Below are 26,159 nucleotides of genomic sequence, written 5' to 3'. Positions count from 1 at the left end.
CAACTATAATTCTTCCTCTCTGATCCCAGGTAGAACAGATTGTGCTGCATACCTAAGAAAAAGACTTTTGCCTGCTATTGATTCAGACAGAACGCCAATAGCTTGATGGAAATATAAGCAGCCCAGGAAGGGCCAACAGAAGACAGAAGTAATAAAAAAGACTGTTCCCTGACATTAAAAGTCTTCTAAATCAAGATGATTAAATAAATCATTTTTGACAACAACCCAGAGAGAAAACGGATGCTGAATGCAATGACTTTTGGCCTCCCCCTTAGCCCCATTGTGTTTCTCTCTCTTCCTCTGTCACCCTCTCCACACAAACTCACAGACTCTCAATCTTAATAAGATGGGGGGTGGAGAGTCTCTTGGATTAAGATGATTATGGATCAAGTTCCAAAACTTCACTTAGCTTGAGGAGATTGTTGTCCATTTCCAACAAGGAAAACACTATTTGTTTCAAGACATGAAGGCTCCTTCCTGGTTTATAAGAACTAGGATGGGGAGGAGGCTGGTGAAGAAATTTAGTTAGGAAGCCACATCTAGAAAATCTTTAGTCAATTGTGGAAAATAGTGCATGCATGTGCTACAGACCTGAAGAAAACTGGCAGCCTGCCTTTCTCTTGTTTTATTCCTCCTCTTCGATTAGGTTTAGAAGAAGCAACTCCTTCAACCAGACAGTTGGTGCCCACAATACCAAAGAATAAATGTGACTAGGGCAGGACATGTGGTCATGTTAGAAGTAAACTTGAGAGGTTTGCTGATACCTTTGCCCTATAGGGAAAACAGGTCTAGCTACAGAATCACAAAATTTACACAGAAATAAAATGAACACAATGTGGAGGAATTCCTATTGACACAAGTGCCTGGTGCAATTTGCCAGGCATGGTGCAGAGTGTTATGGATACGAAGCTGGATAAAATAGAGCCTTGTCCTTGAGGAGGTCAGTCTATTATAAGAATCCTTCACCTTGGTTGTCCACTGAGATCTCAGGCGAGCTTTAAAAAAACGCAGATGCTTTGTTGGTTGGAATGTAAAATGGTGCAACCACCATGGAAAACCATATGGTGGGTCCTCAAAAAATTAAAAACAGAACTACCAAATGAAACAGCAGTTCCATTTCTAGACATATACTTAAAAGAATTGAAATCAGGGTTACCCACCTTCATAGCAGCATTATTCACAATAACCAAAAGGTGGAAGCAAAACAAGTGCCCATCAACAATGAATGGATAAACAAAACGTGGTGTAAAAAGACAAGGGGATAGTATTTGATCACAAAAAGGAAGGCGATTTTGACACATGGAACAACAAGGATAAATTGTGAGGACATTATGCTAAATTAAATAAGCCAGTCACAAAAAGACAAGCACTACAGAACTCTAGATACATGAGGTAACTAAAGTGGTCAGATCCATAGAGAAAGGAAGTAGGATGATGGTTGCCAGGGCCTGGGGGAGGGGGTAAGTGGGGAGTTTTTGTTTAAAGAGTACAGAATTTCAATTCTGCAAGATGAAGAATTCTGCAGATGGATAATGGGGATGGTAGCACAGTAATATGCTTTATGCCACTGAATGTTAGACTCAAAACTGGTTATTCAGGAGTTCCCTTGTGGCTCAGTGGGTTAAGGACCTTGCATTGTCACTGCAGTGGCTCTGCAGTGGCTCAGGTTCAATCCCTGGCCTGGGAACTTTGGCACTCCACAGGTGCGGGCAAAAAAAAAAAAATGGTTGAGATGATAAAGTTTGTTGTATCCACAACTTAAAAATAATTAGTTTATTAACTGATTAAAAAAAACCCACTGAGGCCAGAGTTCCCCCCTACTAGACAGCCTCATTTAATTGGCCTGAGTACAGTGTGGGCCTGGGGGATTTTTAAAACCTCCCAGGAGATTCTAACGTACAGCCTCAGTTGGAGAAGTACTGATGTGGATGGTAAAAACCACTGATTTACACTGTACAGCAGAAATTGGCACAACACTGTAAATCAACTATAGTTTAATTTTTTTAAAAAATTGAAAAATAAACCCACTGGTCTACAGAGAAAGAACCAAAGCTGGAGTTAGAATACCTGGGTTCTTTATCATTCAAAGCTACATGAGCGCCTGAAAATTTGCTGAGCCTCAGTTTACCCCTTTATGAATAAATTTACATGACAAACTCACCCTGTGGTTGTGGTGTAAGGATTTATTTAAGTTAGACTACATGAAAAGATTTTATACTTTAACAATCATAAGACATAACTAGATGAAAGAAAAATAAGCATAGAGATCATTTGCTTTTCTCCTTGACATCTAGATGTCTTTATTCAACCCCCCAAAGTGAAATGAATCTCTCCTTCCCTCCCTCAAAATTTCAAAGAACCTTGTTAGCCTCATTTTTTGCAGCACAAACCCTGTATCCAAGTGTGCTGTATATACATACAACTGCTACCCCACAGATCTTGCTTCCAAAGAGGCTGACCAAGTCTGATGCATGGCCACAGGCCTCACGGTGCCCAGCACACAGTGGACATTCTATAAAGATTTGCTGAGTCAGGTTGAACTGCATTATTTAACAGCATGTAAACCTAAGGCATTCGGTGTATTTCAAACAATATGTCCCTGTCACCAGGAGATTCATTACTCCAAGGACAAGCTTTATATCCATAAATAATATGACACATATGCACAGAGCATGAATAGCGGCCCAAAAAAACAAAGAGATGCTGTGATACATACATGAGACTGCAATTCAAATAAAGGTGCCACTATTCCTGACACCGAAGCCATTAAACTCTACTCTTCTACTTAGGTACAAATATTGGTGCTATTACTATAAACTTGAAGGTTAACCAATATGAACCTGAAATGATAACATTTTATAACATGTAAAGGTATTTTTTCTTGCATCTTTAGGAGATATTAAAGCAATGAGGTAGATCAACCCTCCCCACACACGACTATCCACTGCTGAAATGTAAAAAGAAGAGACACAATGCATTGTTCCTTCCTATTATTTAGTTATCCTTCTCTCAATCAGGGCATTGGTTCAAAAATGTAAGTCACTCAGAAAAGGTTAATTTTGATGTATAACATACAAAGCTATTGTGTAATCTCATTTAGCTTTCCATATACTCCAACCAGGAAAATGAATTTGGGAAGAAATGGGAGGAAAGAAAATTATGATATTTGCATGTATGCTGGGCCCCTTATTTTCTCATTGCATTCTCACAACAACTCTGTCAGGTACTAATAATGTGTTCAGTTCCAAATAACAGAAACACTAGGTCTAAAGTGACTTAAGAAAATAGGATTTATTTTTCTCACAAGTCTGGAGGTAGGAACGGCTGGCACTGGCTCTAGGACGCTCTTAGACTTTCTTTTATGTCTATTACCTCTTAGCCACAAGAAGGGAGTTCTAGTTCCAGACATCAAAGCAGTGTTCAAGGCAAGAAGCCTCGCCCACTACACATGTTCCCCTTTCTCTTTTTTCAGTCATGAAAGCAAATGCTTTCCGAGAAAAGCACTCCCACTGACTTCTGCTCCTGTGTGTCATAGGCTGGGTTCTCTAGAGGCTGAAATGGGAGTTCTTGTGCAAGTGACTTCCTGAGGGAGTGTTTTCAGTAAAACTCTTAGACAGAAAAGAAAGTAGAGAAGAAAAGCTAGGCAAAGAGTGGGTTCAACTGAAATCTCACCTCAGCCTGATCCCACCACAGAGCTATCTCATATTGAGGTAATGGTTCTGGCTTTCAAATCCTCGTGTTGGTCAGCCATTGGTTGCAGGCTGCTGGGGGTGTGTGGCATACTCTCCTGGTCATTTCCAAGCAAGGAGACTCCCTCTGGCTGAGGGCAATTCACAGTGGCTGGGGGACAGGTACATTGTCCCACTCAAGGAGAGCTAGACAGGCCACCAAAGCATCTTCTACAGTCTTAGGGTCTAAAACTAGATCATACCACTACCTCTGGTTACAATGGATATCTGGAAAATAAGTATCTGGTTTTTCAGCCTGTATTGTGAGATGCCGAATGACTCTCGGTGACCAATCAAAAATTCCAGTCAAAATGATATACAATACTACCCAAGGCAATCTACAGATTCAATGCAATCTATCAAATTACCAATGGCATTTTTCACAGAACAAGAACAAAAAATTTTTAAATTTGTGTGGAAACACAAAAGAACTTGAATAGCTGAAGAAATATTGAAAAAGAAGAACAGAACTGGAGGAATCAGATTCTTAGACTTCAGACTATACTACAAAGCTACAGTAATCAAAACAATATGGTACTGGCACAAAAACAGAAACATAGATCAGTGGAACAGGATGGAAAGCCAGAGATAAGCCCATGCACCTATAGTTAACTAATCCATGAGAAAGGAGGCAAGAACATACAATGGAAAAAAGACAGTCTCTTTGATAAGTGGTGCTGGAAAAACTGGGCAGATACATGTAAAAAAAATGAAATTAGAACATTCTCTAATACCATAAACAAAAATAACCCAAATGGATCAAGGATCTAAATGTAAAGCCAGATACTATAGAACTCCTGGAGGAAAACATAAACAGAATGCTCTTCTATATAAATCAGAGCAATATCTTTTTTGACCCACTCCTATAGTAATGAAAATAAAAAAAAAAAAATAGGACCTAATTAAACTTAAAGGTTTTTACACAGCAAAGGAAACCATAAACAAAACAAAGACAACCCATAGAATGGGAGAAAATCTTCACAAATGAAGCAACTGACAAGCAATTCACCTCCAAAATATATGCACATCTCACACAGCTTTATGTTAGGGAAAAAAACCACCAAAAATGGGCAAATCTAAATGGACATTTCTCCAAAGACAGATGGATGGACAAAAAGCACATGAAATGATTATCAATATCACAAATTATTAGAGAAATGCAAATCAAAGCCACAATGAGATATCACCTCCTACCAGTAAGAATGGCCATCATCAAAATGTCTACAAAAAATAAATGCTGGAGAGGGTGTGGAAAAAGGGAACCCTCCTATGCTGTCGGTGGAATGTAAATTGGTACAACCATTATGGAGAACAGAGGGACCTTAAAAAACTAAATATAGAACTACCATGTGATCCAGCAATCCCACTCCTGGGCACTGATCCAGAGAAAAGAAAAATTTAAAAGATACATGCACCCCAATGTTCATTGCCGCACTATTTACAATAGCCAAGACATGGAAGCAACCTAAGTGTCCATTGACAGAGGACTGGGTAAAGAATATGTAGTACACATATGCAATGAAATATTATTCAGCCATAAAAAAAGAAAAAATAATGCCATTTGCAGCAGCATGGATGGACCTAGAGAACATAATATTAAGTGAAATAAGCCAAAGACAAATACATGATATTGCCTGTATATGGAATCTAATAAATATTATACAAAAGACTTTATTTATAAAACAGAAGCAAACTCAAAGATTTCAAAATTACATTTAGGATTACAAAGGGGACATCATGGCCGGGAGAGGAGGGAGGGGTAAATTGGGAGGAAGGGATTAACATATATACATTACTATATATAAGACAGATAACTAAGGAGGGCCTACTGTATAGTGCAGGGAGGTTAACTCCATGTTCTGTAATAACCTATTACGGGAAGGGAATAAGGAATATATGTATATGGGAGTTCCCGGCATGGCGCAGTGGAAATGAATCTGACTAGGAACCATGAGGTTACCAGTTTGATCCCTGGCCTCGCTCAGTGGGTTAAGGATCCAGCATTGCCATGAGCAGTGGTGTAGGTTGCAGGCATGGCTCGGATCTGGCATTGCTGTGGTAGGCCAGCAGCTGTAGCTCCAATTGGACCCCTCGCCTTGGAACCTCCATATGCCGCGGGTGCAGCCCTAAAACCAAAAAAAAAAAAAAGGAATATATGTATATGTATAACTGATCCACTTTGTTGTAACCATGTCACTAATACAATATTGTAAATCAACTATACCCCAATACAATTTTTTTTTAATTGTAAAAAAGGAGTTCCTGTTGCAGTGTAGCAGAAACGGATCCTGCTAGTATCCATGAGGACACAGTTTCAATCCCTGCCTTCACTCAGTGGCTAAGGATCTGGCATAACGGCGAGCTTTGGTGCAGGTCACAGACGAAGCTCAGATCCCTAGTTGCTGTGGCTCTGGCTGTGGCATAGACCGGCAGCTATAGCTTGGATTCAGCCCCTAGCCTGGGAACTTCCACATGCCTCGGGTGTGGCACTAAAAAGCTAAATAAATAAATAAGGGGAAAAAAAGTGTATTTCAAAAGAACTCCTGATATAGGCTCCTTACTTGTTAAAGATAGAAATCTTTTTTCCTACTCCTAATATGTCATTCCATGTGAAACAAATTCTATTGGAACAGTTGTCTCAAACTATCTGGTCTCAGGACCCAATTAAATTTTTTTTGGCCATGCCCACAGCAGTGCAGAAGTTCTCAGGCCAGGGATCAAACCAATGCCACAGCAGTGACTGGCGCCACAGCAGTGATGATGGTGTATCCTTAACCCACTGAGGCACCAAGGAACTCCAGGACCCCTTTAAATTCTTAAAAATTATTGAGGATTTAAAGTTTTGGTTTATTGGGGTCATATCTATGGCTATAGCTAAAACTGATAAAATTTTAAACATCTATGCATTAATTCATTTTTAAATAACAATAATAAATCCATTAAATATTAACATAAATAAAACATCAAAAATAATTATATTTTAACTATTTTTCATTTTAAAAATAATTATTATTTAATTAATTATTAAAATATAATTATGAATTATATTTTTAATTTTAAAAAATTAAAATAAGAGTATAATTGCTACATATTTTCACAACTATAACATCTGGCTTAGTAGAAGACAGCTGGATTCTCTCAGTGGCTCCTGCATTGAGTTTGTTTTGTAATATGTTTTGGTTGAAGTATATCAAGAAAAATCCAGCCTAGAAAAAAAAAAAATGTAGTTCCCTGGCAGGTTAAGGTTCCAGTGTTGTCACTGCTGTGATGTGGGTTTGATCCCTGGCCCCAGAACTTCTGCATGCTATGGGCATAGCCAAAAACCAAAACAAAACAAAATCCAGCCTCACAAACATTTGTATGGAAGAGGGAAGAGTATTTTAATATTTCCAGATAATTGCAGATATTCTTTGTTACTATACCAAAACTCAACAAGTGGTAGTTTCTTAAAGGTTAATTGCAACGTGAAATATAAAGCTAAGTCAATGACCTTTAATAAACTCTGTTACATTAAAATTCTCTGACCTATCTTGTAGCTTGAATGGATCTTCGTAATATGCATTGAATATTTTTAAAGTTTTGTTTCACTGAGTCAAATAGATTTCCAAATGTTGTATCATTTCATTATATAGTATCCAAAACTCACATTCATTAATATAACCACCAATATCACTGGAAAAGTCTTTAAGTATTGGAAAGCTGCCAAGCCTACAGTGGCAGAGACAACTTTTCTAAAATTCAAATTTTTGCTTGTAAATACAAGCACAAGCATTAGCAACAAATACCGTCAGTTCCCTTGAAGTTACAGTCACTTCATAAGAAAAAATGTTTGCCAAATCCAAGTATGAATAACCGAAGTTTGTCAGTAATGAGTGGCAAGTAAAATGATGTTCTGGAGGGAAAAAAAATCTCGTTCAGTTCACAACTCGAACAGTAGTACAAATGCTTTTCCTCCAGACAAGTATTGTGTTCTGGTATACAGCAAAAGTACCTCCAACCATTGGTGTAAGAAAGTTAACAATGTTCATCAAAGTCATTCTTAAATGAAATCTTCTTTTTTCTTTGTTCCAGAGTGTATGGCAGGAAAGAATACAATGACTACTAGGACAGTTTGGTATCTCTGCTCTGATTCATATTTTGACATAAGCAGTTTCACCCACCTTTGCCTTTGCACCATCAATGCAAGTGTCAACACAGTGAAAAAGGTAAATAACATCTTAGCATTGTTATGAGAATACATCTAATCTTGCTAACCCCCAGTGTTCTGAGGACTGTACTTTAAGAATCTCTGGGGAATTCCCTTGTGGTGCATCAGATTAAGGATCCAGTGTTGTCACTGCAGTGCCTCAGGTCACTATTGTGGCATGGATTCCATCCCTGGCCTGGGAACTTCCACATGCCATGGACAAGGGCAAAAAAAAAAAAAAAAAAAAAAAAAAAAAAAACTCTCTGTGCTGGAAGGTGATGCCAGATTCACTTTGGCTTCCTATTTGCCAACTGGCTTCCAGAGAAAAAGGGGAGGCTGAATTCTGCCCATCCCCTTCTCAACTTCAGCAATCAGAATTCACTTTTCCGGAGTTCTGTCATGGCTCAGTGGTTATCGAATCTGACTAGAAACCATGAGGTTCAGCAGTAACGAACCTCACTAGTATCTGTGAGGATGCAGGTTCAATCCCGGGCCTCACTCAGTGGGTTAAGGATCCAGCGGTGCCGTGAACTGTGGTGTATGTCGCGGACGCGGCTCGGATCCTGAGTTGCCGTGGCTGTGGTGTAGGCCGGCAGCTACAGCTCCGATTAGACCCCTAGCCTGGAAACCTCCATATGCCGCAGGTGCAGCCCTAGAAAAGGCAAAAAGACCAAAAGAATTCACTTTTTCTCCCCTCCAGAGGAATGAATTAGGGTTCCTGCCAAGACCAAAAATCCTCTGAGTTAGTTACCGTTTACAAAACCTTGCTCTAAGCTTTTTAATCACTCAGTTTATCTCTTTCGGCAACAAGTTGCTTATAGCAGTGACCCTGAACCAAGAGGGAACATCTGACCCAACCTTGGACAATTGGATGCTTTTCCCTGAGAATCTGACATATCTGGTTGAATCCCATCCTCCTAAACAGTAGATATTTGTCTTAACCAATAGGTCTGGGGTAGTGGTCCCTCCTGGAACAAAGGTAAGATGCCTTCTTGGCATTGTGCCCTCATCTTTTGGAATCAGCATCGGAATTTGCTTTCGATTATGCAGTACCATGGCATGCAGTCAAGGTGAGACTACCAATGAACGTGCACTTCCTCCCAGGTGTGAGTGAGAATATCAAACATTCTTCCCTTAATCTGAACCTTGAGCTGAGTGACTCTGAGACTGAAGATGAGTGAACATTCACCCCAAAAGGAGTCCCAGAGAGACCATCTGGTAGCTCTTGCCACCTGTTTCCCAGTTCTGTCAAAGACTACGGTTCATCCATTTTTGTTCCTATTCTCTAAGCTACCGCCTCCCAATAAAACCCCTTTTGCTAAAAGCAGCCAAAGTCTGTTACTCACACCAAATGACTCTAATTGATAGAGCCCCAAAGACAAATTACAAACTCTACCCTAGGAAGAATAAACAGCGTACAACTCCCCACATCACAATTTTCGAGGCTCCAAAATGTGAAGATTCACCAGACGCCCGTTATATTTCACTGAGGCCCAAGAGCTGGGACTTGTGCATATTTTCATGGCCACTGCATTCATTTCTGTATTGCCTACTGTCAAGCCACAGGGGGAAGTCTTTCCATACCCATTTCCCGGGGAAGCCATGATATTGCCCAAACCCCTGAGACAGAACGTTTTAATTATTATTTAATAGAGGAAAACACTATTTGCTGGATTTTTATATCATACTTTTAGCACAGAATATGCCAGGGAAATGAACATTTATGCTTTGGTGCCATGGCTGACTGAAGCCATATAAAACCACCTGGTTGAATTTCCTATTATCCTGATTGCCCTGGCCAGTCTCTGTGTAGGTAATGATGTCTCTGTTGATTCTCCATAGTCAGCAGTATTAAGCATCTTATCGCTGAACAATTTGATGCAATAGGGATTGGAAATATGATGGTCAAAGTCACTAAATGGCATTCAAGGTCAAGTGAATATCTTATATGCTGGGGTCACAAACTCAGATGGCTAAGGGATCAGGCATGTTGTAAAACTGAAAATAGCAGACTGGCAGAGGCAGTGACCAACAGAAGAACTCATGCCTCATTTCAAGGGAGGAGGCTGACTTTCTGCCCTAAAAAGGGATTCAGGAGCTTTGCAACCATGGGCAAGTCTGGTTTCTTCACTGCATTTCACTTTTCAAATGGTGAAGTGGGGATAGAAATAGACTTGCTTTCAAGTTCAAATGAGATAGGAATATTGAAACATGCCCTGTAAAACTTTGAAAAGGATAGGTTACTATACACTGCCTAGGCTTGTGTTCAGCAGCACTGTTTACACGCCCTCAATGTCATTAGTTAGTAATTCAGAGATAAAGTTGCCATGGGATTCTGCTCTTTAAAAAGAAGACGCTCTCACTTTGATGTAACAAAGAATTAAGAAAGTCAAAAGTATTAGCATATCCATACGCAGGCACAGAGACAGAGGGCAAAGTCTTCAACAGGCTGACATCAGGATTAAAATAATGACCCCAAGGCAATTCCTGTATCTTGGGCCTGTCACAGTAGCAGCCTGCAGTTTCATAAGTAGCCTATATTATTTCATTCCAATGTTACATCACTGGCTATAGTTACAATTACTGGACAACCTGAAACACAGACAGATCACCGTGAGTAAAGAAAACAGAAGTTCCTCTGGGCAAACTACCCTATTTATTCTCAGTCTTGGGAATGAACAGAATGGTGGAGGGCATGCTAAAACCCAGGAGAAAAAATATTACCACCCCAAAAAGTTTTTTTAAGATTTGTGTCTTAATGTAGTTCCCTTTGTGGCTCAGTGCTTAATGAACCCAACTAGAATCCATGAGGACTCGGGTTCAATTCCTGGCCTTGCTCAGTGGGTTGGAGACCCAGTCTTTGTCATGGGCTGTGGTGTAGGTCACAGACGTGACTCAGATCCTGCATTACTATGGCTGTGGCGTAGGCCAGCAGCTGCAACTCCGATTCAACCCCTAGCCTGGGAACCTTCACATGCCATGGGTGTGGCCCTAAAAAGACAGAAGACAAAAAAAAAAAAAAAAAAAGATTTCTGCTTAAATATTTTCATCACGTGAAAAAAAACATGTAACTATGTGTGGTGATAGATGTAAAATTAGGGTTATATATATTTATATATAATCAGGGTTATATACTAATACCAAATCACTAGGTTATATGCCTGAAACCAACATGTTGTATGCTAATTATATATCAATTTTTTAAACAGAGAATTTGTGAACTGAATTTGACCTATGGGCACCCAATTTACATCTGTTGGCTAAAGGTATCTGAAAAGAATAAACACAAGTACCTCTTTTGTTGAAATAAATGCCAGGTGTATTTGCATGCCTTGTCATATTATTTCTCTCATTCAGCATTCACAATAATCCTACTAAATAGGTAAAAATATCTTCATCTGCACTTATAAGTAAGGTTCAGATATCTTAAATACCTACCAGTGTTATGTAGCCAATAAGTAATTTTGCTGAAGTTTTTTCCCAGGTATATCTAAAGCCTTTGTTTTCTCCATGAAAAACCAATGACTTAAATGTCCACATTGCACAATAGAAGTTTCCTAAAGTCTATTAAGCTTTAAAAAGGTTGAATTCATTACATACATTCAACAATCAAGAACTGTCACATGGAGTTCCCATTGTGGCTCAGTGGTAATGAACCTGACTAGTATCCATGAGGATGAGGGTTTAATCCCTGGCCTCTCTCAGTGGGTTAAGGATCTGGCATTACTGTGAGCTGTGGTGTAGGTCACAGATGAGGCTCGGATGTGTTGTCACTGTGGTTGTGGTATAGGCCGGCAGCTGCAGCTCAGATTCAACCCCTAGCCTGGGAACTTCCATATGCCACAGGTGAGGCCCTAAAAAGAAAAGAAAAAAAAAGAATTGTCACAGAAAAATCTGGATTTCTGGAATTAGAGAAAGATAAAATATTGTATTATCTGGCAATTCCGGACATGCCAGAACATCTGGCAACCCTGGATGTACAGGTGCCACTGGCACTGCCCACAGGGCTGGTTGGTGGCCTTACCCCTTTGATAGGGCCAGGCCTACCCCTTCATATCCCACTGACTACTATCACCTGGCTTCATCTGCTGACTACTTGCCTGATCCTTTGGACACTGCAGTTTGTTCTATCCTCCTTTCTGTCTACCCCCAGGCAAAGGGAAGTAGCTATATTCTCCTCCAGCATCGCCAGGCAGGAAGTCTGGAAAGTCCCTGAAGCCCACCTTGTCCAACTAAGCACATCTAATTTGCCTGTGGGGGTTCATCTGAATTGTGTGCCTATGGCAATGTTTAAGGTTTAAATGCTTTAATCAAGGCATATGAAATCAGTATGCTCTTCCCTTTTCTTACTGACCAAAAAGGTCACGCAAATGGCCTTTTACTCAGCTGTCACTAGAGAAAGCAAAAAGCTTAACTGGTAGGACACAAGACTTTTTTTTTTTTTTTTTTTTTTTTTTTGCTTTTTAGGGCCACACGCATGGCATAAGGAGGTTCCTGGGCTAGGGGTCAAATCAGAGTTGCAGCTGCCAGCCAGCCTAGACCACAGCCCTAACAACGCCAGATCTGAGCCAAAACTGCAACCTAGACCCCAGCTTACAGCAATGCCAGATCCTTAACCCACTGAGTGGGGCCAGGGATCAAACCTGCATTCTCACAGGTACTAGTGAGGTTTGTTACTGCTGAGCCACAACAGGAACTCCACACACGTGACTTTTTTTGAGTTGAGGCTGGCACACAGACCTGCATGGAGGAACTTGTCAACTGCAAGCAAGGAAAACCAATACTCTGTCTCCTCACCAACCACAAATTCTAAAGCTAACAAAGTCACCTTATATTCCGCCTGTGAATCTTACAATGCCAAGAGTCATTTTGATCTACACAGGTCAACGGGCTTATTATTATAGGTAAAAAATACACACACACACAGTCAAATGAAATAATTCACTGGTAACTGATTTTGCTTCACTTCCCCAAAAAGTCTTCCATGACTAATCCAGTCTCACCTTTATATCATTTCCTCTGAGCAGGAGTGTATTCAGTCTCTTTTATATTATTTTATACTTGTTGAATTAGCTCCTGGAATTGAATTGTAGAATTTAAGTGATGAAGGGAACTTAAAGGATCATTTAATCCAGGGCTTTCATTTTATGGACAAACAAACAGAAACCTGGCAAATTTAAATGATTTGCTCAAGGTCACAAGGATTGCTGATCAAGGGCACCCTTGACTGGGCTCCATAGACTTTACACTCCAAGGGGCATTCATTTACTATGCACCCTCCCAAGCACATTCTGAAAATAGTGTGGCCAGGTTATGATGTCTGTACTTTCCTTTAAACATTTGAGCTCAGGCTGTGTGTGTCTGCTAGTTTCAATGCATACTCTGACCCTAATCAAGAATTCACAGCTGGCATTTAATCAAAATGCCATACACCAAAAGGTTTCAGCTACCTTCAATCAACACCAGAGGCTTTGCTAATTATAGTAAACGTTATTAATGGGCTTTCATTGGTGAAATTAGTAACTCGTTTATTAGGACAGTGGATACTAGAAATTGACTGCCATTGGTGAAATCTGTGCTGCTCAAGATAAAATGTTTTAGAGATGCTCCTCACCTTTCACAAGCCAGGTGAACCCTTCACCTTTGTCCATAAGGATGACGCCCAGAGCTAGAATCGGAAATGGACCTATATCCAGCCCTGATTTCAGAGGATTCTGACTGGCTGCTCCCACTGCAAGGTTAGCTGAATCCTGCCTCCAGCTGGGGTATCTGTCTCATATAGATCCTTCATATAGGATGTGGTTAGAGCTCTGAAAAAGAGGAGAACTGGGATTTTCTGAGAGTTTAGAAAAGGTTGTGGCAAATGTTTCTATTTTTCCATACATATTTATTAAATAAATGTCCACATGCGTGCAGAATTTGGCTAAAGACTCACTTTGAGTATAAGCTAGTAATAGTGAGATTGTCAGGAAGCATCCACTGTAAATGACATCTAAGATTGGCAGCTATTGATGCCTATCAGAAAGAATCTAATAGTTGTGAAGGACTATTATGAGTTGAATCGTATCCTTGAAAAATTCATATTATGAAGTCCTAACCCCCAGTACCTCACAGTGTGACCTTATTTGGAGACAGGATCTCCACAGAGGTAATAAAGTTAAAATGATGTCATTAGGATGGGCTCCAATGCAACATGACCAGTGTCTTTATAAAAAGAGGAAATTTGGAGATGGATATAGACATAGAAAGAACCCACAAAATGAAGGCAAATATCAGGGTAATGTGTCTATAAACCAAGCAGCACAAAGATTGCTAAGAACTACCAGAAGCCAGGGGAGAGGCACTGAACAGATCTGTCTTACAGCCCTCAGAAGGAACCAGACCTACCAATACCTTGATCTTGGACTTCTGCCCTCCAGAATTAGGAGACAGCAATGAGAGTGTTATTACTTCTTTATAGCAGCTTCAACAAACACAATGACCAGATAGTCTTAGGTCTATTTGTGAAAAGGCTTCAATAATTCTCTGGACTGAAAAGTCCAGTTCCTCAAAGGTTATCTATAGCTACTAAACTGTGTAATTCCAAAGCACCTAATTGTATTAAGTTGTACCCCTGCCTAAAAATCTACTCAACAAACTTGACAATGGAAGGATGAACTTGACTCTACCTAAACCCACTGTCAATGCTTTCTAGCTGAAGTCTACTGAAAACACACTGCATTTGAACAAAGTCACATTTATTGTCTTATTGTAACAAGGGAGAACCCACATCAAAAGAAGACATGGAGGAATCCATAAAAGGGTATCAGAAAGGACTGATAAGATTTGGACTGGGTAATGATTTGGGGGATACAGTTCAAGGAAACAGGCTTTGCTCTTAACTGGATGATGTCAAGGGCAGGATGAGTCTATTACTGCTTTTTGTTTTTCTTTTTCTTTTTTGGCTGCCCCAAGGGATATGACCAGGCCAGGGATCAGATCTAAGCCACAGCTGCAACCTATGCTGCAGCTGTAGCAATGGCAGATCCTTTAACCCACTGCACCAGACCGGGGATCAAACCTTTGCCCTGACACTGCAGAGACATCATTGATCCCATTGCATCACAGTGGGAACTCCTATTCCTAGGTATTTTAATAATTTTCATCTAAAAGGGAGAAAGAACAAAGTAAATCTTAAGCTTTAAATGGTAAAGAAGACAAGACACTCCTATTAGCGCCTATGGAAGGGCGTTTTGTGGTTTGGATAATATTCTTCTTATTATATATGCTCACACGTGATTCTGGAATGCTTAGATTTTTCTCTGACTCCATTGCGGTCACAGAGTGATCCTACATGATACTGATGTTCTGTGAAGTTTTTGATGCTCAACAAAACACCAAAGTTTTAGCTGTGAATGCCAGGCCCATTCCCAGCAGGAGCTGCTTCTCTCTTTCTCACCACTGATGAATCCTAACATCATTAAAAGAAGGGTGGCTAGATAATATGCATCTCCAGGGGTGATGCAAGAAGTATATCACATCACCTTGGGATTATTCTTTTCAAAAAAGAAAAAAAAATGAATTTGAATCTCATTAAGCCTCTAAACCAGCACTGTCTAGTGGAAAGAAAATACAAGCTAAATAGGTGCTTTAAAATGTTCTGGTAGCCACATTTAAAAAATAATGATAATAAAGAGGTGAAATTAACTTTCAGTGTATTTTATTTAGCTATTATATCTAAAATATTATCATTTAACATGTAATCAATATAAAACCTTAATAAATTGTCCTATATTCTCTTATTTCATAGTAAGCCTTTGAAATCTGGCATGGATTTTACGCTTACAGCACATTTCAATTCAGATTAACCAGATTGAAAATGCCTAATCACCACATATGGCTAGTGGTCACCATATGGACAGTGCAGCTCTAGACCCAACTCCCAGTTTTGTGGAAATATGAGAAATAGAGGAACACTTCTCTCCATCAAAAAATACAATTAACCTAATTTAGAATTTGTGAGATTCTATGTGAAGGATTCTGTTTTTTCAACAAATAAATGGTAAGGAAAAATAAAGAGGGGGAGAAATTTTTATAGATTAAAGAATTCTTAAGGGCCATATTATCTGTGTAATTGCAATCTGCAGACTCTGTTTGAATTTTGATTTCAAAAACCAAACTGGATAAATGGCTACATGTTTGTAGCCATTCAGAGAAAATGAATACCAGAGGTTTTTTTTTTTAGCTTTTTAGGGCCGCACCCACAGCATATGGAAGTTCCCAGACTAAGGGGTCGAGTCAGAGCTGTAGCTGCTGGCCTATGCCACACCCACAGCAACTCAGTATCCAAGCCATGTCTGCGACCTAAACCACAGCTCAGGGCAACACCATATCCTTAACCCACTGATCAAGGCCAGGGATAAAACCCGAGTCTTCATGGATACTAGTCAGATTCGCCTCCACTACACCACAATGGGAACTTCCTAGAGATTATCTTTTGAATGATAATAAAAAAAATGTTGTTAGTTTTGGCTGTGATAAATGCTGTTGTGGCTATATTTAAAGAAAAAAGTCCTTATCTGTTACTGAGCTATTTGAGTAAAATTGTATCATAGCTGGAATTGGCTTTAAAATATGATAGGAAAATAAAAAACGTAGGACAGAGGTAAATGAAACAAAAGTTGCAGAATGTTGATGTGATGGGTACCTGGGCATTTACTGTACTGTTTTCTCTACTATTGTGTATGTTTTAATATCTCCATCACAAAAGAGTTGAAAATAGGTGTGATAACAGGCAAAAGAATCCATCTTTAGGTTTATTATCCTAGTTGTGGTAAAGTTTCACTGGTACATTACATACGTCAAAACGTATCAAATTATACACTTTAAATATGTGTGGTTTATTGTATGTCAACTAAACTTCAATAAAGTTGTTTAGTAAAACAATCTATCACAGAACCACTCATACCTGGGAGCTTGGTATAAATGAAAAATTTTTGCAATTGATGTAGGAGACAATTTGTTAGAACTTTTTGTTGCAAGTGACAAAAGCTCAATTTTTTTTTCTGCCTTAAAAAACAAAAATAAGGAGAGGCCTATTCTCAGGTCCAGTATTTAATTTTACCCTACTTACAAGCTATTAGGTTAGCCTATAACTATTCCATGAACACTGGCAGAAGACATAAGACTCCTGTATCAGAGACAAAGGACTTTACTACTCATGGCACAGCAAGCAGCAAGTGCATCGGCATATTACTTTGGTTCCCTTGACCCCAAGTCCTTTGGGGGTGAAATAAAGGACTTGAGGGATGCTCAGAGGGATGCTCTGCACATAGTAGGTTTGTATCATAGCTGAGGAAAACTGAGCTTGGAAAATCCATCACTTTTCTAGAAAGACATAAGAAAGTCTGCTGCTTGTCCTAGAGATAGACATCACCTCATCCTTCAATGTTGTTTGCTACAAACATAACTGTGAGAAATGGCCTTTGGGTCCTTGGCACACTCAACAATACCTATGATAGTAAGAGGGACCCATGGAGGACTGTGTCTCTCAACAATTATTAGATAATGTCACTGATAAATTCCAGTAGTAACTCTATGGCTTCAGGCATAGCTGGATCAAAGAGCTCACATAATAAATTTATTTCTCTATCTCTTGGCTCTTTTCCCTGCAGTGTTGACATTACTCTACAACAGTCTCTTTATGAGGTAAAATTACCTCCCGTTGGACAGGCTTGGGTCACTCTCCTTTCCCTGACCTGTGGCCAAGGGGTAGACTGTTTTAACTGACCAGGATCAGAGCAATTTGTACAGTTAGTCAGGTTATGTAGTACATAAGCCACCACATGTAGGAGGCACCATTCATACGAGATATCATAGATCTGCAGTATGTAAATTACAATAATTTCTAACAGGTAGAAGTAAATGTCTTGAAGGTGCTATATGGGTAACACTGGCCAGAATCATTGGTTCATCCCCAAACTAGGAGGTAGGGTCAGTCCTATCCAAACCACAGAGTGGTTCCCCAAAGTGACACCAAGGAGCATTTATGAGGAGTGAGAATAGATGCTGGGCATATAAAAACAACAGGGGCCCACTACATGCCAGTACGATTATCCTTATTTTCTAGATGAGGATACTGAGACTCTATAGTTCAGGAACCTACACAAATCACATAAACTACAAGAGACAGATTCAAATGCAGAGGTGTCTGATTCCAAAACACACAATTTCCATTTAACAACCCAGTTCACTGTCCTTAATGGGTTTAAGTATGAGCTTATTTATTATTTGGTGTTCAAATCCTTCCAGTGAATGTTCCCACTTTACCCACCTAAATTCAACTCTACTATTCAGAACAGAGTCTATCGTAGGAAGGAATCTTTACTGCCCTCACTGATTCCAGTTAGGAATCAATGATCCTTTCATTCTTCCCATTTGAAATAACAATTCTCTCCAAAACTCAGACTTTTACTTCCTTGAAGTCTCCACTTCCATCAGAAACTCCAAAGTTCTTTCCACAAAATCAGAGATTTTATATTTGCTTTAAGTAACCCCAACTCACCACTCAAGTTCCCCAATGGAGCTTAAGTGCTAAAAAGCTAGAGGTCATGCCCCTCCTTACAGAAAACAGAGAACTTAACAGACAACTTTAGGAGCATCTGGCCAGCCCCAAACTCCCCTTCTCAGAATTCTTTCCTCCCAGACAAAGGTGAACAAATAGTGGCCATGTTTGCACTGAGTGAGGCTGTCAGCCTGGCCTTAGTGATTGGACAGGGAATGGTCAGCTGACCTATGCTGAGCCAATCAGATTCTCTCCTAAGACTCAGGGCTTGAGATCTAGCAGTGCCTCATCTTTCAGGGGAGGGAACTAGACTAGGAAGACCATCAGTTCCAAATGTGCAGTCTGGCTACATTTGACCCTGTGCAGCGAGGGCCAGTTTGCAGAGAGAGGAAGAAAAATAGACAGGAGGCTTTTGAGTTTCTATTTCCAATGTCAAGACCTGCTAGCACTGCCCACCCTTGTTTCCCACCTGAAACTCCCTGGATTAGTCTGAAATAAATTCCATGCAATCAAAAGAGTCTTGGTCAACCTAACCAAAGTAGGGCACACAGCAAGCACTTACTTTTATACTCAGTGAATGTAATGATAAGGTAAATAGTTTACATGCTATTAAATGGTATTCAGCCATTCAGTTGCCAGGGTTATTTATATTTGTGCTTCAGAGGTAGCAAAAGAGGTGCTGGAGGAGGGAGGCCAGTGACAGGGCTGCAGGAGGCAGAGTCCCCAGATGACTTATTCAGGGCCTCAGGGATGGTGTGGAGGGCAGGCTGTGGGATGCTGAAGAGAGAACTAGGCTGAGCCAGTAGGAGGGAGAAGTGAGTCCCAGGAAGGCAAACAGCAACAATAATGAGGCCGTGAACACCAAATCCAAGAAAACAGAAGGGGAAGGTGAATGTATGGGGGTAAGTCAGGAGAACTGGGAAGAAAGTGACGTGCACAGGCTTTTCTGCCTTTTCTGAATTTCGGTAGCACAGGCAGCTGGAAAAACCAATTCTAAAAATCACCTGCTTTTCATTAGGGAATCAGATTCTGCATTTTATAACCATCTCTTTTCTCAGACTCAACGACAGCCTGTTATTGGATTTTTTAATCTGACGAAACTGATGTTGAAGGAGAGGAATGTATTATTTGAGGCCTCAAGGTTATGTCAAGTTTGCCGGTTTGTAGTGATCCACATTCTATGTTGGGCCCTCCGTGGATGAGGTTCTCTCTGGGGAATCCCAGATCAGGCCTAGGGACACGGGAAGAAGGGGAGCAGGGGATTGAGGACTCTCTTTTTCTGCCTTTCTTCACATCTCACCAAGGACTGAATGTTCTTCGTCTCATAGAGGTAGAGATCTAAGAATAAACAGAGAGGTGCCTGGTATGCAACTCTACCTCAACATTGAGTTCAGACAGAGGAGGACTGCAGGGGTCTAATTAGCAAGGAGAGAGGCCAGGAGCCACCCACCATAAGTAAATGCAATATATCCCACTTTCATGTTTACTGTTCTCTCTCTTTGGGCTTCATTCTTTACCCCCTTCTTTGCTTATCACATTCTTACTTCAAGACTCAAATAATGTCCTTCTTTCCGCTCTCTGTCTTTTTGGCTGCACCCAAGGCATGCAGAAGTTCCCAGGCCAGGGATGGAACCCGGGCCACGGCAGTGACTTGAGCCACTGCAGTGACAAAGCCAAATCCTTAACCTAGAGAGCCACCAGGGAACTCCTGTCCTTTTTTCTTATTATTGTCTTCATAGTTGTACAGAAAGCACCAGTTTTACCCACCTCTCTTTTCCCAACTCTATTTTGGTATTTATCATACTGTTCTGGAGTTTCCAAAGAATTCCTAGAAGGACAGCCGAGTGGTTAAGAGCACAGATACTGGAGGTAAAACCATCTGCCAAATCCTGGTTCTGCCACGTACCAATTCCAGGATTCTTACTTTCCTCATCTATTAAATAGAATAAAAGTACATGCCTCATGGGGTTCTTATGAGGATAAGACATTGTGTGCTTAAAACGGTGTCAGATGTATAGTAGCACTGTGTAAGAATGAGCTGTCATTCATATTATTGCCCTCTGGGCTACTAACTCCACAGGAAGCCAAGCCTGGATTTTATTTTACCCTGGGCCTACAAACATGACATTACTGATGTGAAGAAATCTTTGTACTTGGTCAGCTGACCGATGACCCCAACTACGTGGCTCACAGCTCCACCCTCACCTCTGTCCCAGGGCTCAACTTCTGCTTGTCCCAGGAAGCATTCCTCAGAGCACCAGATTCCCCAGCCTGTCTATTCCCTTCTCTCCAGGGTCTCCAAATTCTACCCATACACGGCTTTTGAGTTATTCTTATTAAATTACCAATTTCAGTAAGTCATCTCCCAGACTCAAAGCCCTGACCAAAGCTTCTGGTCCTCCCCATGGCAGTACCAGGACCTCCTCTTCTGGCCGGTTGGCTGATCTTTTGTGTATCATTCATTTTAGCACCAACCCTACAGCTAAATAAATTCTATGCTAAAATAACCCCAGGAAAGCAAGGACAATGATTTTTCTTCTTTTTAAATTACCCATGAAACACACAAATAAATTCTCATTACCAAAAAAAGAGAGGGGAATAGAAAAAGATAAGAAAAGACAAAAGAAAAAAAGGAAACTACGGAAACATGGAAAGTACAAATCAAATCTCCCCCCACATCATACACATGCTTTCCCCAGAAACCATCACTGTCATCAGTACACTATCTCCTTCCAGACTTGTCTATGCCATTTTGCACACGTAGAGAAACAGTAGTTTTGTTTTTCTTGGTTCTTTTTATATAAAGTGGATCATTTAGGGGTATTTTGGTTGCAGCTTGCTTTTTTTCATACAGTAACTTGTGTTAGAGACATTTTCCAAATTGCAGAGGATTCTATGGATGGCTTTACATAGTTCATTTTCCTGTCGATGGACATTGAGATTGTTTCTAAATTACATGATAATTTCACTTTAGCACATCTTCCATCACATAAATGATCACTAGTTATATATTGCTGCTGTATAACAAATTACCCCAAACTTAGAGACTTAAATCAACAGGCATTTATTATCTTACGGTTTCTATACATTAGCTCAGCTGGATCCTCTGGCTCAGGGTCTCACAAGTGCAATGAAATTGTCAGCCAGCCTGGAGTCTGTGCTGGCTGTTGGCCAGAGATACCAGTTCCTTGTGGTGTGAGGCCTTTCACAGGGCTACTTGTAATGTGGCAGCTGGCTTCACACACAGAAAGGGCTTCAGGGGAGAAAGACAGAGAACTAAACAGAAGTCTTAGTCTCTTGTAACCTAATCTCAGAATGGGCATTCTATCCTTTTGGCCATATATGTTCATTCAAAGGAGGTAGGGGAGGAACAAATAAGAAGTATGGGATTAACAGATACACACTACTATATATAAAAAGGATTAACAACAAGGACCTACTGTACAGCACAGGGAACTACATTCAATATCCTGTAATAACCTATAATGGAAAAGAACTCGAAAAAGAATATATATGTGTGTGTGTAACTGAATCACTTTGCTGTACACCTAAAACTAACATAACATTATAAATCAACTGTACTTTAATTAAAAATAAATCAGCATGTCAGGCTCTGACTTGAAGGGGGCAGAATTATACTGGAAGAAGACAACAGGAAGAGGGATCTTTGGAGTCATTTAGTTTTGGCCACACCCAAGGCATCCAAGGCATGGGGAAGTTCCCTGGCCAGAGATCAAACCCACTGCAGTGACACCACCAGATCCTTAACCTGCTACACCACCAGGGAACTCCCATTGGAGTCATCTTAAAAGCTACTTACTACAAGTAACTTGGCCTCTCTGTACTTCAGTTTTGTCATTTGTAAACATCTACCTTATAGGAGACATGATGAGAATAAAAGAGTATGTAAAGTGTAAAAGAATTAAAAGAATATGTAAAGTGCCAAGAACAGTACCTGACACATGGTGAACACTAGAGAAATATTAGCTAAGTATAAGTACAAAAATAATGCAAATGCATAACCTACTCTGTGCAGACACCTAAAACTAACATACCATTAGTTTACTAAGTTTACTAAGTCCACAGTGTTTGTTCAGGAAAGACCTGCCTCAAATGACCCATAATTACTCAAAAGAAGTTTGAGCACATGGAAATTACCCCAGAAACAAAAGTACTTTCTAAAGTTCCTACCATAATTAGCAAAGGGACCTCACAGTCACTTCTAAATTTCCCACAAGCTTTCCCCTTATCAGAAGTTTCCACACAGCAAGCTCCAATACACTCCTGAGTCATCCCTAAATCTAAACAGAAAAAAACCGACCACACTTCGTTCTGAAAAGGCACACCATTTGCCTGATTGCAGAAGTTGCTCAATTTGCAATACCGCACAATTTGTAAGTTACAGAAAGGAGAGGGAGAGCTTGTCTGCATAGCTGGAGCATTTCTCACTGTGCTCAGCAGCTTAGTGAGATTAGGGGCTACCTGTGCGTTTTTCAAAACAAGATCCACCCAGGTATTTTACGGAAAGGAGGGCTGCCCTAGTCTGAACTAACTAAAGGGTAGTTCAGAGGGTTGATGAATTGAGGAGTAGTGTTCTGCTTCACACAAGTCCCTTTTGTGCAATACCAGATTAGTGGGGAGGTGGGAGGGAGGAAGCGAGTGTGTCATCTAGCAGATGAGATAAATGGGCCATGAAGCAGACAACAACAAAAGGTTGGACCTTCCCCCGTGTCCTCCCCAGGCCACAAAGTCACCCAGCAACAGCAGCAACTCCCAAGGGCAAACAAACACAGCTCAGCACATGTGCCCTCCCGATAGAGCACTCTAGTTCACAGTGCCCAGTCTGCAAAGGCCACCTTTGTCTGATTCAAAAGCCCCAAGGAAAGATGAAGAAGGAAAGAGGACTAGAAAGGCCAGCCTGGCAGCCTGAGGAGGTCGGTGATATGGGTCAACCAGCAGGCCTATCTACTCTCATCCCACTCATCCTCAGCACCTGCCCAGAGATTTTATTTTTTAATTACCCTGGTCAACTTAATCAGGAGCACAATGATGTGAAGGAGGAAGCAAGAAGAAATGTCTCCATACCATGGAAGGCATCTGCCAGGGTAAGAGTGGATGGGTTAGTTGTATTCTTAGAAAAATAAACCAAATTCTTCCTGCAGAGAACTGCTTTTCCTCTTTTTTGTTTCCACACCTCCAAAAACAAATTTCTTTTTAAACAACCAGGGCCTAGCTCAATGGAACACTGAAAACTCATGTCAATATGGAAAGGGTAGGGACCCTGCTTCTCCAGTGAGCTTATAAAAGCTGTGAATGGGAGCCAGGGGTGGAGGGAAAGAAAATAAATTCTGGTAATAAATTTCACTTGCTTGAGTTTTCAATTAAAAGTGGAAAAGGAGTTCCCATCGTGGCGGAATAGAAATGAATCTGACTAGGAACCATGAAGTTTCGGGTTCGATCCCTGGCCTCACTCAGTGGGCCAAGGATCTGGCATTGCTGTGAGCTGTGGTGTAGGTCACAGACTGGCTTGGATCCCCCGTTGCTGTGGCTCTGGTGTAGGCTGGCGGCTAAAACTCCAGTTGGACTCCTAGCCTGGGAACCTCCGCATGCTGCGGGTGTGGCCCTAAAAAGACAAAAAGACAAAAAAATAAAAAATTTAAAAAATAAAAGTGGAAAATACTGGAGTTCTCATTGTAGCTAAGCAGAAACAAACCCAACTAGTGTCTGTGAGGACGCAGGTTCAATCCCTGGCCTCGCTCAGTGGGTTAAGGATCCTATGAGCTGTGGTGTATGTCGCAGATGCAGCTTAGATCCCATGTTGATATGGCTGTGGTGTAGGTCCAGCAGCTGAAGATCTAGATTCAACCCACAGCCTGGGAACTTCCATTTGTCACAGGTGTGGCCCTAAAAAGCAAAAATTAATAAATAATAAATACATAAAAGTGGAAAATATATTTTCTACAACAAAAGTGAAACCATAGATGATTTCTTTTCTGTCATTGTCACTCTTGCATCCTTTAAGCTATAAAAGGTAAAAAATGGAATAAACAGAATGCGATTACATGTTTTCTTGTCACTGCCAGCTAAGGAAAGAATTTATGCAAAATGTACCCACAAAATTCAGTGCTTATAACAGTGTTTATGTTTTTTAAACTGTGTTGAGTGTGCTAATCTTAACTCCTTAACCAGATAATAAGTAGGAGTCAGGTATAATTGAAAGGGATACAGATTAGTAGTTAAGAAGGAGGGCTCTGGGAGTTCCCGTCGTGGCGCAGTGGTTAACGAATCCGACTAGGAACCATGAGGTTGCGGGTTCGGTCTCTGCCCTTGCTCAGTGGGTTAACGATCCAGCGTTGCCGTGAGCTGTGGTGTAGGTTGCAGACGCGGCTCGGATCCCGCGTTGCTGTGGCTCTGGCGTAGGCCGGTGGCTACAGCTCCGATTCAACCCCTAGCCTGGGAACCTCCATATGCCGTGGGAGTGGCCCAAGAAATAGCAACAACAACAACAACAAAAAAAAAAAAAAAAAAAGAAGGAGGGCTCTGGAGCTTTTCTAATATGATCAGCTGTATGATCTTGAGCAAATTAATCTCCCTGAGTCTCATTTTCTTCAACTATAAAATGGAGATAACAATAGTACCTAGCAAGTAGGATTGGGGTGAAGTCCTTTGAACCAGTCATGCCCCATACACAGTGAGCACTCAATAAATATCAGTTATTATTATTTTGTATTCCCCTGGAGCATCCTTCCAAAAACCCAGATTCAGCCACCACCTCACAGCACTTTTCAAATACCTACAGGGGTTACTCCTTGTCGCTGAGATAAAGGTCTTATCAGGCCAACTGAGACTCCCATGCACCATCCCCACTGCCCCCCTAACCAAGCCCCAGTGCATCTTGCTTTAGCTGCTGCTACAATGCCTTCATCCCCACCCCATGGCACCTATTCTTCTGAAATCTTCCAAAAGTGTTTGGTTATTGGCATTGCTCCCTTACTAGAAATGAGACTGAAGGAGAACCATTCTCAGAGCCCAAACAGTGGTTGGTACATAATAAATGCTTGGGAAATATCTACTGAATGATTGAATGACATCACATCTATTAATTTTTTTCATGATTTAGATTAATTCCACCAATTCAAGCACGTAGGCTTTCCAGATACCCTGTATAAGATTAAACTTTCTTCTGGGCTATAATAGAGTATTTCTTGGACAAGTTTCATTCACTAATATTTACTAACGGTAAAATTCACTAATAACATTTTTAAATAATAACAGCTAACGTTTAAGCAGTGCTTATGATGGGCCAGTTTCTTGGCATAAGTCAAACTCATTTAACCCTCACCACCCCACCTATAAGACAGGCACTGGGGTTTTGTTTTTTGTTTACGGTGGCTGTAGGTGATTTTTTTTTTTTTTCTGTCGTTGACCCTTGCATCCTTTATGCTATGCCAGGGACTGAGTCCGAGCTGCAGCTGCGACCTAGGATGCAGCAGGACAATACAGGATCCTTTAACCCACTGCCCCACCGGGACCAAACATACACCTCCACAGCCACGGGAGCCACTACAGTGGAATTCTTAACCCAGTGTGCCACTGCAGGGACTCCTAGAGAGGTACTGTTTTTATTCCACTTTTTCAAATAAGGAAATTGAGACGCAGAGAAATAAAGAACTTGTCCAAAGTCACACAGATGGTAAGCGGA

The 26,159-nt window shown here is 40.7% G+C and overlaps 1 long non-coding RNA gene across 4 annotated transcripts in view; it reads right to left on the bottom strand.

Moving 5' to 3' along the window:
* Positions 1-26,159, bottom strand: part of LOC110256316 (uncharacterized) — a 347,057-nt gene that overhangs the window by 216,122 nt on the left and 104,776 nt on the right. The window lies entirely within an intron of this gene.

This window comes from Sus scrofa, chromosome 13 (genome assembly GCF_054392235.1).
Source record: "Sus scrofa isolate SSC_HxYL_T2T_F1_AM1 chromosome 13, Sscrofa_HxYL_maternal_Yorkshire_Landrace_v2.0, whole genome shotgun sequence".
Lineage (NCBI taxonomy): Eukaryota > Metazoa > Chordata > Mammalia > Artiodactyla > Suidae > Sus > Sus scrofa.
This window is presented reverse-complemented; position numbering and strand designations above follow the sequence as displayed.